Raw genomic sequence first — 15518 nt, forward strand, 5'->3', positions numbered from 1 at the left:
GTGCTCTGGCCAAGTCCATCTATGAGAGGATGTTCTTGTGGATGGTCATCCGTATCAATGAGATGTTGGACACCAAGAATCCAAGGCAGTTCTATATCGGTGTGCTTGACATTGCCGGGTTTGAGATCTTTGATGTGAGTATGAGACCAGAACAAGACAATTAGTTGTGATTGAGATGGATTACAGTCTTGTATGATGAAATTATCCCTTTTAAAATTCCATCAACAGTACAACAGCATGGAGCAGCTGTGCATCAACTTCACCAATGAGAAATTGCAACAGTTTTTCAACCACACCATGTTCGTCCTGGAGCAAGAGAGTACAAGAAGGAGGGAATCGTCTGGGCCTTCATTGACTTCGGCATGGACTTGGCTGCCTGCATTGAGCTTATTGAGAAGGTAAGATGTCTGAGGATTATAATGGACCATTATAATGGGCCATAACAGCAAAGCGCTTAGCAACCGTTATCACAGTGGTACATTGCATCTGACTGTTGAGATCTGAATATGTTTCCTGTTTTGTGCCCCAAAATGAATATAATCCTATAATAGCATGTTTGCTAAAATAATAAATATGATCTTAAATCATGCTAATTTGATATACATCTCTTTTCGTAAAGCCATTGGGCATCTTCTCCATCCTTGAAGAGGAGTGCATGTTCCCCAAGTCTTCAGACACCACCTTCAAGGACAAGCTGTACGCCCAGCATCTTGGCAAAACAAAGTCGTTTGAGAAGCCCAAGCCTGCCAAAGGCAAGCAAGAGGCCCACTTCTCCCTGGTTCACTACGCCGGTACTGTGGACTACAACATCACTGGGTGGCTAGAGAAGAACAAGGACCCCCTGAACGACTCAGTTTGTCAGTTGTACGGGAAGTCAGGAGTGAAAATTCTGGCTGCCCTGTATCCCCCTCCCCCTCCTGAGGGTAAGACTAGCATCACGTCACAATATTTAACTAAATACTAGTTATAACTCAGACCCAAATGTTCTTTAAAGTCTTTCAATGTACCACAATTTCTTAGGGTTTATCACTGGGTTGATTTACTAATACACTTGGTTAATTTAATCATACAATAGATGTTATTCTACACAATCTCATTGGCAGCATTTGCCTCTAGATAAGTGTGAAGTTAACCAGAGATTCTCTGATTTATACAGTGGGGCAAAAAAGTATTTAGTCAGCCACCAATTGTGCAAGTTCTCCCACTTAAAAAGATGAGAGAGTCCTGTAATTTTCATCATAGGTACAACTATGACAGACAAAATGAGGGAAAAAATCCAGAAAATCACATTGTAGGAGGATATATAACAAAGTATTGAGATAAACTTTTGTTATTGACCAAATACTTATTTTCCACCATAATTTGCAAATAAATTCAGAGATTCTCTGGATTATAATTAGTGTGTTTGCTGAAGACAAGACCACTCTAGATTTCTAACATACTCTTATTATTTATTCCACCCGCTCTAGGAAATGTACTTTTCTAGTTATCTTTTACTTTTCCCCATTTTAACAGATAAAGCCAAGAAAGGAGGCAAGAAGAAGGGTGGTTCCATGCAGACTGTGTCCTCCCAGTTCAGGGTGAGCTTTTGAAATGTGCATATTCAGTCCTTCAAAAGTTTCATTGATTATCATAAATGATGTCTGAGAAAATGGTTTGTAACCCTCTTACAGGAGAACTTACATAAGCTGATGACCAATTTGAGGAGCACTCATCCTCACTTTGTGCGCTGCCTGATCCCCAACGAGTCAAAGACTCCAGGTACAAGAAATATTGAGTTAAATATGTCATTAAAGTTAAATATGTCATCAGTGATCTTAACGATCCCAATCTTTAACCTGTTTATTAGTATTAAAAGAGACTTGTTTTGTTTTACCAGGTCTGATGGAGAACTTCCTGGTTATCCACCAGCTCAGGTGTAATGGTGTACTGGAGGGTATCAGGATCTGCAGAAAGGGCTTCCCCAGCAGAATCATCTATGCTGACTTCAAGCAGAGGTACATTCACACACACACACAGAGAGAGAAATGATTGTCACTCTTGATAAAGATGAGCAGAACAGACTGAATCAAATAACCCTGATACTGAGCTATATTGTACGGTCAAACATTTGTGACAATTTTATTATTTCATACTCAGAGAAATACATTTTGTTCAACAATTCTTATTTTAATTCAACATAGGGTTCATCATGATTGGCACCGCTGCTTTCAGTACGAGGACAATGGTCTTTTTCTAGAATGTTGTATGAGATTGTAGATCACAATGGGAGGGATGTTGGACCCTCCTTCCAGAATCCTTCCAGATCCTTGATATCCATCGTCTGCACTCATGGACGGCCCTCTTCAATTCAAACCACAGGTTTTCAATGGGGTTCAAGTCTGGAGACTGAGATGGCCATAGTAAAATGTTGATTATGTGGTTGATGAACCATTTCCTTGTGGATGTTGATGTGTGCTTGGGGGTTATTGTCTTGCTGTAATACCCACCTGTTGCCACGTTTCAGCCTCCTGGCTGAGGCAACCAGGTTTTTGGCTAAAATGTCATGGTACTGGGTAAAGGTCATGATGCCGTTGACCTTAACGAGGCCCCCAGGTCAGTTGACGTTAAGTAGCCCCATAACATCAGAGATCCACCACCATATTTTACAGTAGGTTTGGGTTTATTTTCTTCATATACATATTTGTTTTAATCCAAAAAGCTTTTAGACCAGACAATATAGCTCAGTATTTGTGTTATTCATGTTAGACAGTCTATTTTGCTCATCTTTATCAAGGGTGCCGATCATTATGAACCTCACTGTATAACCAACCAACCAATTACAACTTGGCATATTTTAAAACTGTCCTCTCATTCAGGTACAAAGTACTGAATGCCAGTGTCATCCCTGAGGGCCAGTTCATGGACAACAAGAAGGCTTCTGAGAAGCTGCTTGGGTCCATTGATGTGAATCACGAGGATTACAAGTTTGGACACACCAAGGTCAGTCAAAAACCCCCAGTGAAAGCTGACTGGAGAGATTTTATATGGTCCGGGTTTAAGTATAGAAGAGAAACTAAAGTCATTATCATGTACATTGTGTTAGACTGCAGTTATCTGTATCTGTGTACATTATTAATCTATAACTATTAATCTATAACTAACAATTTAGAAACAACTTATCCCATGGTTTGTTTGTAACCGTTGCAAAGCTTATGTTTAAATCAATCTAGTGGTGTTGTTCCCCTCTTTCCATTCAATACATTCTATCTGTCACCATCTGTGGTTCCATTGACCATGTTAACCTGTGTCTCAGGTGTTCTTCAAAGCCGGTCTGCTGGGTGTCCTGGAGGAGATGAGAGATGAGAAGCTGGCCGCTCTGGTCGGCATGGTCCAGGCTCTCAGCCGTGGATTCCTCATGAGGAGAGAGTTTAGCAAGATGATGGAGAGGAGGTGAGGAATAGTAGACGTCTTGGCAAAGCTTTCTGACAACCACCTGTTCAACTGCCATTTAAATGTGTGGTATTTACCCATTCATTCTTGAAGTATATAAAATGCTTATTGAGCTTAACATGACTGACCTGTCTGTCCTTGCATCTACACGATGTCTCTGAATTTAATAGGGGTCACATTTCCCAAGACCAATTCCTCAGCTGTAAACAAACAGTGGTGTGGGGCCCCATTTTGTTGTTCTTCGAGTCACAGAATGTAGCTTTAAGCATGTCACTCACCATGACACTGTATCCTTTCTGTCGACCAGAGAATCAGTTTTCGCCATCCAGTACAACATCCGCTCATTCATGAATGTCAAAACCTGGCCATGGATGAAGTTGTACTTCAAGATCAAGCCCCTGCTGCAGAGCGCTGAGACTGAGAAGGAGCTGGCCAACATGAAGGAGAACTATGAGAAGATGAAGACAGATCTGGCCAAGGCTCTGTCCACGAAGAAGCAAATGGAGGAGAAGTTGGTGTCCCTGACACAGGAGAAGAACGACCTGTCGCTCCAAGTCGCATCTGTGAGTGAACAACTACCCTCGTATGGGCACATTTACATACACATGAATACACACACATATGAACACACTGTAAAGTATGTTGCTGACTCACACATTTTTATTGCCCATGTTATATATTGTATATATTTCATGAGTGTCTATTAACTTGCTCTGACCTTTTTGACAAAAGTGTATATTTAGTTTGGTTGCTGATATTATCTCCTGTTCTGAAACCAGGAAAGAGAGTCTGAACGATGCTGAGGAAAGGTGTGAGGGGCTCATCAAGAGCAAGATCCAGCAGGAGGCCAAACTCAAAGAGACGACCGAGAGGCTGGAGGATGAGGAGGAGATCAATGCTGAGTTGACTGCCAAGAAGAGGAAGCTGGAGGATGAGTGCTCTGAGCTGAAGAAGGACATTGATGACCTGGAGCTCACCCTGGCCAAAGTGGAGAAGGAGAAGCACGCCACTGAAAACAAGGTCTTGTGTCTTACAGTCTAACCAAGCAATAATCAACTCAAAACATAGTTTAACATAAATGGAATTGAAGTTGTATTGTGGGTGCAGGAAAGATCAAGACACAATAGTAGAATTTCAGTTGAATGGTACTCCCCACATTCATTACATGTTCTGATCCCCCTCATTTATGACTTCCATTCAGTACACTGGCATGGTGAACACTGCCATCTAGTGTTGAATCTATAGTACAGTCATTGTTGATGCAGTTCTAATCTAAATGCCACAAATGCCATATATATTAAACTAAATCTCCCCTTTATGGTGAAGTATAATTATGTTGTGGCCATTTACAGGTTAAAAACCTGACAGAGGAGATGGCGTCTATGGATGAGAGTGTTGCCAAGCTGACCAAGGAGAAGAAAGCCTCCAAGAGGCCCACCAGCAGACACTGGATGACCTGCAGGCAGAGGAGGACAAAGTCAACACTCTGACCAAGGCCAAGACCAAGCTGGAACAGCAAGTGGACGACGTGAGTGGTTTGACATTTTGGCCATGATAGTATGTAAGATGATATTATCTTCAGTTGTTTAGATTTTAACAATATACATGTTTTCATCTTCTAGCTTGAGGGTTCTCTGGAGCAAGAGAAGAAGCTCCGTATGGACCTTGAGAGATCCAAGAGAAAGCTGGAGGGAGATCTGAAACTGGCCCAGGAGTCCATAATGGACCTGGAGAATGACAAGCAGCAAGCTGATGAGAAAATCAAGAAGTAAACACAAACAAATGAGAACAGTATTACCTGCTATAATGGTTGTTCTTGGCCAATTCTTGTAATTATGAATTAGCATTTCCATGGAGATTCTTACAAGCAAAGTGAATGGTATGATCCTCTGCCTTTACACTATTGAACCAAAACTAACTCTGCAATCAACCTATTTGTGTTTCTTAGGAAGGAGTTTGAGACCACCCAGCTCCTCAGCAAGGTTGAGGATGAACAGTCTCTGGGAGCTCAGCTGCAGAAGAAGATCAAGGAACTCCAGGTACAGTACAGGATATAAGCTCCAGTACAGAAAAGCACAGACTTGAATCATTTCCTGAAAAACATTATTCTGGAAGCAGACATTTTTCCAGGTGGCTTCTGACAGCTAAGTAGGTTGGAAGATGGTGGTTCTTAACATTGAGGTTTTGGCTCCTGTATGAGACACTGTCTGCTGAATGTATTAGTGTAACTGGGTTTTTATTAAACACATTTATACAAAATATACATACTATTATTATTTTGTGAGGTTCAATTGTTTAAACTGTATTGTAGTGTTCATCCCCCTGCTCCTGTCCCCTGTTCTAGGCCCGTATTGAGGAGCTGGAGGAGGAAATTGAGGCTGAGCGGGCTGCCAGGGCTAAGGTTGAGAAGCAGAGGGCCGATCTCTCCAGGGAACTTGAGGAGATCAGCGAGAGGCTGGAGGAGGCCGGAGGCGCCACTGCTGCTCAGATTGAGATGAACAAGAAGCGTGAGGCTGAGTTCCAGAAGCTGCGTCGTGATCTTGAAGAGTCCACCCTGCAGCATGAGGCCACAGCCGCCGCTCTGCGCAAGAAGCAGGCCGACAGTGTGGCTGAGCTCGGGGAGCAGATCGACAACCTGCAGCGCGTCAAGCAGAAGCTGGAGAAGGAGAAGAGCGAATACAAGATGGAGATTGATGACCTCTCTAGCAACATGGAGGCCGTCGCCAAAGCTAAGGTGAGTAGTGAGGTTTTGGTCAATCAGTGTTGAGGAGGGACAACTACATCACAATTCAAGTGACATGAAGTTGACAGGAGTCACATATATAAAGTCATGATGGAACATGTTACACTAACAGGGTAATCTGGAGAAGATGTGCCGTACTCTTGAGGACCAGCTGAGTGAGCTCAAGACTAAGAATGATGAGAATGTTCGCCAGGTCAATGACATCAGCGGACAGAGGGCCAGACTCCTGACAGAAAATGGTACCATAAACAATGAACAACAAGCCAATGCTTTCCTTCAGTAGAACACAACATGTATTAGGGGCTATATCCACAGAGTTTCTACTGTACTATTCACCACCTAACATTGCCCTTTGATACCTCAGAATCCATTTTCAATCTTAGAAAACAATGATCCTATTAACAAGATGTTCCTCTGTCCCTACAGGTGAGTTTGGTCGCCAGCTGGAGGAGAAGGAAGCCCTGGTGTCTCAGCTGACCAGAGGAAAACAGGCCTTCACCCAGCAGGTGGAGGAGCTGAAGAGGGCGGTTGAGGAGGAGGTCAAGGTAAGGGACCCAAGATGGAGAGTTTAGAGCCATATCTTTACATAGACGGTGACTACACCACCCTCAGACTCTTCTACTGTCTCTCCACCCTCAGAGACTTCAACTGTCTCTCCACCCTCAGACACTCCTACTGTCTCTCCACCCACAGAGACTTCTACAGTCATTTGTTTGACTCTCTCTCTAATCTGTCTTTGTCTTTCTCTCTCACAGGCTAAAAATGCACTGGCCCACGGTGTTCAGTCTGCCCGCCATGACTGTGACCTCCTGAGGGAGCAGTTTGAGGAGGAGCAGGAGGCCAAGGCAGAGCTGCAACGCGGCATGTCCAAGGCCAACAGTGAGGTGGCTCAGTGGAGGACTAAGTATGAAACTGATGCTATCCAGCGCACAGAGGAGCTGGAGGAGGCCAAGTGAGTCGCACGCAACAGAAAAACTCAGATATGGTGTGGATGGTCAGGGTGGTAGGGGGCTCTGAGAAAATGTTACATCAATATGTATTGTAACATATCTCTCACTCCATAAAACCACCCTCTGTTGTCCAACAGGAAGAAGCTGGCCCAGCGTCTTCAGGATGCTGAGGAGACCATTGAGGCGACCAACTCCAAGTGCGCCTCCTGGAGAAGACCAAGCAGAGGCTGCAGGGAGAGGTGGAGGACCTCATGATTGATGTTGAGAGAGCCAACGCATTGGCTGCCAACCTCGACAAGAAGCAGAGGAACTTTGACAAGGTGAAAATGAATAAACCTATATTTTTTTAATCAATTGTACAATCTTTGCATATTTCAAATTTAAAAACCCTTCATCTATGACTTCTAATGAAAATCCCATGGATTCTCCTAGGTTCTGGCAGAGTGGAAGCAGAAGTATGAGGAGGGCCAGGCTGAGCTGGAAGGAGCTCAGAAGGAGGCTCGCTCTATGAGCACTGAACTCTTCAAGATGAAGAACTCCTACGAGGAAGCTCTGGATCATCTTGAGACTCTGAAGAGAGAGAACAAGAACCTGCAACGTGAGAATTTGACAGCAGTTCTATTTGGCTCATGTTTCATTAGTGTTTTGAAAATGGAGGGAACTGCAATCATCAAAACTACCGTTACACCATTTCAGAAATGTCATGTACAGTATCATTTGTATATATCATTTTACTTGTAATCGCTATTTATTTTAACAACAGTAGGAAGTTGAGCGCAATTACATTTGTAAGACCATATGAAGTGTTGTTAATTAATTCATGGTTATTATGATTCAATATCGACTTCAGTACATTGGTGATATCCCCTAAAAATCCCATGAGTCTAAACTGCTCCTGTGTGCGTGTGTGTGCAGAGGAGATCTCTGACCTGACTGAGCAGATTGGAGAGACTGGCAAGAGCATCCATGAGCTGGAGAAGGCCAAGAAGACCGTGGAGACAGAGAAGTCTGAGATCCAGACCGCTCTGGAGGAGGCTGAGGTACAACTACAGCTGTTTGATGGGGAAAGTACTGTTACACTAGCCAACACCAGCTACAGGATAATGATCCCTGTATTGTAGTCATATATATTTAATTCCTACATCCAAATGTATTGAACACAATTGGCCTGACTGCCTCTTGTTTGTCCAGGGCACACTGGAGCACGAGGAATCCAAGATTCTGCGTGTACAGCTGGAGCTGAACCAGATCAAGGGTGAGGTGGACAGGAAGATCGCTGAGAAGGACGAGGAGATGGAGCAGATCAAGAGGAACAGCCAGAGGGTGGTTGACTCCATGCAGAGCACCCTGGACTCTGAGGTCAGGAGCAGGAATGATGCCCTGAGGGTGAAGAAGAAGATGGAGGGAGACCTGAACGAGATGGAGATCCAGCTGAGCCACTCCAACAGGATGGCCGCTGAGGCCCAGAAACAGCTGAGGAACGTCCAGGGACAGCTCAAGGTAAAGGGACACCAAGCTCCAACACCTGAACATGGAGACAGATTTGTTTGTGAATCTCTAGAAAATAATAGAACAGAGGAATTGAATAGAGTGAACTATGTGCTGTAGAAAGGTAGGGAAAGGTGGGGAAATTCTTCCCGGTGAACATTTCTATCACCCATCCTATCACCTCTACTTCCACAAGTCCTCATGAACGTATGTCATTGTGAACCCCAGGATGCCCAATTGCACCTTGATGACGCCGTCCGTGTCGCAGAAGACATGAAGGAGCAGGCAGCCATGGTGGAGCGCAGAAACGGTCTGATGGTGGCTGAAATCGAGGAGCTGAGAGTTGCTCTGGAGCAGACAGAGAGAGGCCGCAAAGTGGCTGAGACTGAGCTGGTAGACGCCAGCGAGCGAGTTGGACTGCTGCACTCCCAGGTATGGGTCAAATGCCATTTCTAATGAAACTCAAACAAGCATACCGTTTAAACGCACCTTGAATTGGACAATGGTTGCTTTGAGAGTTGAATCATTTCAGCCTTGTCAGTTCTCTTTAGAGCTAAACACACCGTCTTGTTTCCTCCTTCAGAACACCAGCCTTCTGAACACCAAGAAGAAGTTGGAGTCTGACCTGGTGCAGGTGCAGGGAGAGGTGGACGACATCGTCCAGGAGGCCAGGAATGCAGAGGAGAAGGCCAAGAAGGCAATCACTGATGTGAGTCCTTGAATTACATCAACTTGATTTGTCCCCATGTGCCAATGGTAGCTGGGCTGGTTAAGAACAACAAAGATCTCAGAGGGACATTATGATTGGTGCATAAATTAAACAAACTACTATTCCAGGCGGCCATGATGGCTGAGGAGCTGAAGAAGGAGCAGGACACCAGCTCTCACCTGGAGAGGATGAAGAAGAACCTGGAGATCACAGTCAAGGACCTGCAGCATCGCCTGGATGAGGCTGAGAATCTGGCCATGAAGGGAGGCAAGAAGCAGCTCCAGAAACTGGAGTCCAGGGTGAGATACCTGCAGGGTGGATTAGGGTGGATTGAAAGTCTGATTGCTGGAAATGTATTTGATCATGTTAAAATACAGAGGAGAATTATGTAACAACTTTCTCTCATTAACCCACCTAGATCAGGAGTTCCCAAATGTCTTTGCATCAGGGACCCCTTCATAATATCAGAACCCAACTCTTACTTTAGAGGGAGATATAAATATTATCCACACAGTTTTACTATGACTTCAGCAGTGCATGGTCGGACTAATCAAGTCTTGGCCCCTGGGAAAGAACATAAAAACATTACTCTCTATAATATGGTGCTTTTCCACTCGCTTACCTTAAAAATGTATTTATGTCGGTGCTTCTGTCTTGCTGTGGACTCACTTGGCAAACTTCGCAATCCCCCATAACAGAAGCAAACTCATAACATTAAAAGAGGCGCATGGCGGCCTCTATTGGCCATACTGGTACTGCAACATGCACTGCCAAATGCATGACAAAATCGGTCAAATAAAAAAAAGAGTCCTATATATTATAACTACAAGAATAATTGACTATTAAAATGATAATTGTTGGAATAGTGAGCCTCCCAGTATCCCTGTGAGCCTCCCAGGTCCATGTTGTACATCTAGGGGTTAAGAACATAAACAGTGGATGAATAATATTACATTATATTGTATTGGACCTTCTAATCTTGTTCCACAGATCCTTGGTAGTTTCATCTGTTGTTGCTAGCAATATTCATGAACAAATTTAAATGTAAATTCCACTTTGGGAACCACTTGGAAAAATACATAGTGAAAGACAACAATTGTGCCTCCTTGACTGGGTAGAAGACTCATCCTCTGTTTTACAAAGATTTGTTTCACCACCTCAAACAAATGCCTAAATGTATTTCTTCCACAAAGGTGCGCGAGCTCGAGACTGAGGTGGAGGCCGAGCAGAGAAGAGGTGTAGACGCTGTCAAGGGAGTCCGGAAGTATGAGCGCAGAGTCAAGGAGCTCACTTACCAGGTAAGAGAAAGTGCATTCTTTACACTCTTAACACTTACAATGACATGTTTGTGTATAAAACTATACTGACATTGATTCTTTGCTCTTCTCTCACAGACTGAGGAGGATAAGAAGAACGTTGGCAGACTTCAGGACCTGGTAGATAAGCTGCAGATGAAAGTGAAGGCCTACAAGAGGCACGCTGAGGAAGCGGTGAGTCACTGACAAAACTTCATGTCCATACAACTTAGTTTGAAGTGTTGCTACAGCAACAACACATCAGTCAACAATGACAATTGACAGTGTAAGTAAATGCTGATGAAATGATGCACATTTCTAAATGCCTCCTATTCGTTACCAACTTAGAGGGGTTGAATATCAATTAGCTGCACCAGGGGCTGGTCTAGTGATGTGCTGGAGGCAGTGGTTTGATCCCCTGTTCTGCCACTCACTTCCTCTGCTGTATCATCTATCTAGCTCCCTGTATACATTGTTATCCTAAAAACAGAATATTAATTTGCTACCTGAAGCATCAAACTTTAAATGCTGATGTTCTGCTCTCCCTCTCTTTTCCTCCCCAGGAGGAAGCAGCAAACCAACACATGTCTAAGTTCAGGAAGGTTCAGCATGAGCTGGAGGAGGCTGAGGAGCGTGCTGACATCGCTGAGACTCAGGTCAACAAGCTCAGAGCCAAGACCCGTGACTCTGGAAAGGTACAGAACTGCTGCTAAACCTGTACCTGACTCATGTTCAGATATGACCACATCAACACCACCTATGATTCAGTCTTCTCAGAGGTCAATACAGACCTTTTACACTCAACTGTATTGAAGATCCCTAAGAAGACCATTTCAGGAAGGGCTAAACAATCTAATGAGAGTAATTCAGTTGGTACTTCAACATCAAATATCCAAGCGGAGTACTGAGCACTAAAGACTTGATCCATTATATTCTATCCATATATTTATCATGTTCATTATTATTACTGATCCATTATATTCTATCCATATATTTATCATGTTCATTATTATTACTGATCCATTATATTCTATCCATATATTTATCATGTTCATTATTATTACTGATCCATTATATTCTATCCATATATTTATCATGTTGATTATTATTACTGATCCATTATATTCTATCCATATATTTATCATGTTCATTATTATTACTGATCCATTATATTATTTATTTCTTCTTACAGGGAAAAGAAGTTGCTGAATAAACAAGACCAAAATATTGAAGATCAAAGTCTTACCATTTTCCTGTGTTGCATAAAATATGATTTTCATGGTGAAATGTTGAGCATTGATTAAAAACATGTGGATCTACATACACTTCCTTTGTGACTGTGGATTTATTACTCAGCAAACAGCTTTTTAATACCATTAAATATTGTACTTTAAATAATGGAGCAATCCGGGATTCCAACAACAATGAGGTAAAAAATTTTGGTAAACATATGAGGGATGAGAAATTTAAACACAATCCAATTCTCAGACTGAGCCATGGATGTAAGGACTGATCATCCATAACATCAAAATTATAGCTTTAACTCTTTACACTCAGTGGAATTTTAGTGATATTGTCAGAACAAAGTTCTCAGAAAACAACGAACCAGAGTTTGGCATTTGAATTTTGTCACATATTATGCAAATATGAATCTGTTGTGGACACACTGCATAAACATAAATGGTGATAGAGCATCTGACCAAATTACTGAAGATTTTAGTCCTGGGTTTTTACTGATGTTATTTATATCCATATAAATGAGAAAATAAATTACACGTGATGTTTTATCATTTTGCAATAGGGCAGATATCATTTCTAAGGGATATTTTGGTAATACACATTACAAACACGCGTTTTCACATTACAAACAAAACAATATACCATCTACACGGTCATACTGTAACGGTTTTCTGTATGTGAAGGAGAGTCAGACCAAAATGCGGCGTTGCGATCCATGTTTAATGAAACAAAGTAAACACGAATCAAATACAAAAACAATAAACGTACCACAAAAACCGAAACAGCCTAATACTGGTGCAAAGTAACACAGAGACAGTAACAAGGACAATCACCCACAAAACCCAACACCAAACAGGCTACTAAATATGGTTCCCAATCAGAGACAATGACGAACACCTGCCTCTGATTGAGAACCATATCAGGCCAAACATAGAACTAGACAAACTAGACATGTAACATAGAATGCCCACTCAGCTCACACCCTGACCAACCAAAACATAGAAACATACAAAGCAAACTATGGTCAGGGTGTGACAGTACTCCCGCCCCAAGGTGCGGACTCCGGCCGCAAAACCTGAACCTATTGGGGAGGGTCTGGGTGGGCATCTGTCCGCGATGGCGGCTCTGGTGCTGGACGTGGCCCCCACTTCACCGTAGTCTTAGTCCCCCACCTTGTCCGCTTCCGTGGCCTACTAGCCACGGCGACCCTATTTAATGACCCCACTGGACTGAGGGCAGCTCGGGACAGAGGGGCGGCAGTTCGGGACAGAGGGGCGGCAGCTCGGGACAGAGGGAGGCAGCTCGGGACAGAGGGGGCAGCTCGGGACAGAGGGGCGGCAGCTCGGGACAGAGGGCGGCAGCTCGGGACAGAGGGGCGGCAGCTCGGGACAGAGGGGCGGAAGCTCGGGACAGAGGGGGCGGAAGCTCGAGACAGAGGGCTGAGGGGCTCTGGCGCCTCTGGGCTGAGGGGGCTCTGGCGCCTCTGGGCTGAGGGGCTCTGGCGCCTCAGACTCCGGCAGCAGCGCCGGACAGGCGGGAGACTCCGGCAGCAGCGCCGGACAGGCGGGAGACTCCGGCAGCAGCGCCGGACAGGCGGGAGACTCCGGCAGCAGCGCCGGACAGCTGGGAAGCTCAGATGGAGCTGGGCAGACGGGAAGCTCTGGTAGCGCCGAACAGGCGGGAGACTCCGGCTGCGCTGGAGAGGAGGAAGGCTCTGGCAGCGCTGAAGAGGCGGGAGCCTCTGTAAGGATGAGCCGGAGAGACAGCCTGGTGCGGGGGGCTGCCACCGGAGGGCTGGTGCGTGGAGGTGGTGACGGATAGACCGGCGCACTGGAGCTCTTGAGCACCGAGCCTGCCCAACCTTACCCGGTTGAATGGTCCCGGTCGCCCTGCCAGTGCGGCGAGGTGGAATAGCCCGCACTGGGCTATGCAGTCGAACCGGGGACACCGTGCGCAAGGCTGGTGCCATGTAAGCCGGCCCAAGGAGACGCACTGGAGACCAGATGCGTAGAGCCGGCTTCATGGCACTTGGCTCGATGCCCACTCTAGCCCGGCCGATACGCGGAGCTGGAATGTACCGCACCGGGCTATGCACCCGCACTGGGGACACCGTGCGCTTCACAGCATAACACGGTGCCTGCCCGGTCTCTCCAGCCCCCCGGGAAGCACAGGAAGTTGGCGCAGGTCTCCTACCTGGCTTCACCACACTTCCTGTGAGCCCCCCCCAAGAACATTTTGGGGCTGACTCTCGGGCTTCCTTGCCAGCCGTGTTCCCTCATATCGCCGGCTCCGCTCTCCGGCTGACTCTGCTCTCCTAGCCGCCTCCACCTGTTCCCATGGAAGGCGATCCTTTCCCGCCAGGATCTCCTCCCATGTGTAGCAACCCTTGCCGTCCAATACATCGTCCCATGTCCATTCCTCTTTGCGCCGCTGTTGCCCGTTACCACGTCGCTTGGTCCTCTTGTGGTGGGTGATTCTGTAACGGTTTTCTGTATGTGAAGGAGAGTCAGACCAAAATGCGGCGTGGCTATTGCGATCCATGTTTAATGAAACAAAGTAAACACGAATCAAATACAAAAAACAATAAACGTACCACGAAAACCGAAACAGCCTAATACTGGTGCAAAGTAACACAGAGACAGTAACAAGGACAATCACCCACAAAACCCAACACCAAACAGGCTACCTAAATATGGTGCCCAATCAGAGACAATGACGAACACCTGCCTCTGATTGAGAACCATATCAGGCCAAACATAGAACTAGACAAACTAGACATGTAACATAGAATGCCCACTCAGCTCACACCCTGACCAACCAAAACATAGAAACATACAAAGCAAACTATGGTCAGGGTGTGACACATACACATCTACACAGTAATACACAACAGTTTGTACAACGCTACTCAAACCAGAGCATACCGAACCAGAGCATCCATATCCCCGGATTCCTACCGCAAGCTCTGGACCTTTTCACCTGGATCATTGCAGCTAGCTAGCTGCTACTCGAGTGACTACTCCTGGCTAACGTCTGTCCCGAAGCAAGCACCAATTAGCCTGGAGCTAGCCCATGCTAGGCCCATTCTCCCGGCTAGCTGAAGCGGCCCATCAGCCACTCCTGTGCTACAATACCCGGACCCCTTCTACTGCCGGTACGGGGCACGGAACCCCGCCCGATCCTTCCTGACTGGATTATGACGTAATCTGCTCGAGGTGTACTCAACTGGCCCCTACTGACATCCTCTGAATGCCCATCTGCTAGCCTCCTAGCCATGGCCCGCTAGCTGCTAGCCGCGGCCTGCTAGCTGTCTAGATCATATTGGACTGTTAGCTGAATAGATCCATCGGCCAATTTCTTGAGCCACTATACCTATTTTGCCAATTGGACTTGGACCCCTCTGCTACTCGGGAACCCTACTAATCCATCACAACTGGTCTATCGACGTCACCGCACGCGCGGGCTAAAACAGACTTTCCTCCGTCGAGACGTCCCCTCTAAGGCCCTTCTGCTAGTTTGCTAGCCCCGGCCTGCTAGCTGTCTGAATCGCCGTGTCCCCAGCCCAAACACTCACTGGACCTCTATGATCACCCGGCTACGCATCTCTCCAGACCTGACTGCCCTTGACCAGCACAAAAACATCCTGTGGCGTTCTGCATTAG

At 45.5% G+C, this 15518-nt stretch overlaps 1 pseudogene; it reads left to right on the forward strand.

The window, feature by feature from the left end:
- The first annotated feature begins 5 nt into the window (after positions 1–5).
- LOC135568955 (myosin heavy chain, fast skeletal muscle-like) lies at positions 6–11942 on the forward strand (annotated as a pseudogene).
- Positions 11943–15518: the final 3576 nt, after the last annotated feature.

This window comes from Oncorhynchus nerka, unplaced genomic scaffold (genome assembly GCF_034236695.1).
Source record: "Oncorhynchus nerka isolate Pitt River unplaced genomic scaffold, Oner_Uvic_2.0 unplaced_scaffold_1304, whole genome shotgun sequence".
Classification (NCBI taxonomy): Eukaryota; Metazoa; Chordata; class Actinopteri; order Salmoniformes; family Salmonidae; genus Oncorhynchus; species Oncorhynchus nerka.